Genomic DNA, 856 nt, shown 5'->3' on the forward strand with positions numbered 1-856 from the left:
TCTTTCTTTCTTTCTTTCTTTCTTTCTTTCTTTCTTTCTTTCTTTCTTTCTTTCTTTCTTTCTTTCTTCTTTTAAATGACACACGTAATTAGGTTTTTGGTTTCTTTTGCATGCCCACAGTACCTACTACAATGCTTGACTCACAAAAAAAAAAAAAAAAAAAAAAGAAAGGACTTGTTGACTCAAAAGGAGAAAAAAAAACCAACTTACTTCAACATGCGTCCTTAGAGACACATTCCCTAGTTCTTATTCCCTATGGTTTTTATAAAAATAGACTAGGACTAAACTGTGTTACAGAAACAAACTCAAGCTTCTGGAAATACTGGATTGTGCCTGTTTACTTTTTACCCTTTTCCTGACAATTATAGGAAAACTGCATGTGATCGCACGTGCTTTGCGCGCGCACGCGCGCGCACACACACACACACACACACACACACACACACACACACACACACCCCGCACGCATAGAGGGCTCGTTCACCTTGAGTTTTCGCTAACATTCTCATTCACCAGGAATCAGTTTAGGCACGCACTGTTGTAATGATTGAAAAGAGGAGTTATTTCTTGAGCCAGGTGTGGCAGCACTGACCGGTATTCCCAACACTCCAGAGAAGTCTCTGCATTCGAAGGCCAACCTGAGCTGGAAAGCAAGTTCAAGATTAGCCTGGGTACATAGCAAGATCCTACCTCAAAATTAGATTTAGTCATCTCTTCAATGATACAATAATGATAGCAATAATAGTATACATACTATTCCAAAGAACACAGGGTTTGGTAAATGTAAGCTTTGAGAAGATATGTTTAGGGATACATTTCAACAAAATAATTGGTTTGGGTTTAGAAAAAAATGTTT

The sequence above is a fragment of the Psammomys obesus genome, unplaced genomic scaffold (assembly GCF_907164565.1).
Source record: "Psammomys obesus unplaced genomic scaffold, mPsaObe1.curated_primary_1811, whole genome shotgun sequence".
Taxonomy (NCBI): Eukaryota; Metazoa; Chordata; class Mammalia; order Rodentia; family Muridae; genus Psammomys; species Psammomys obesus.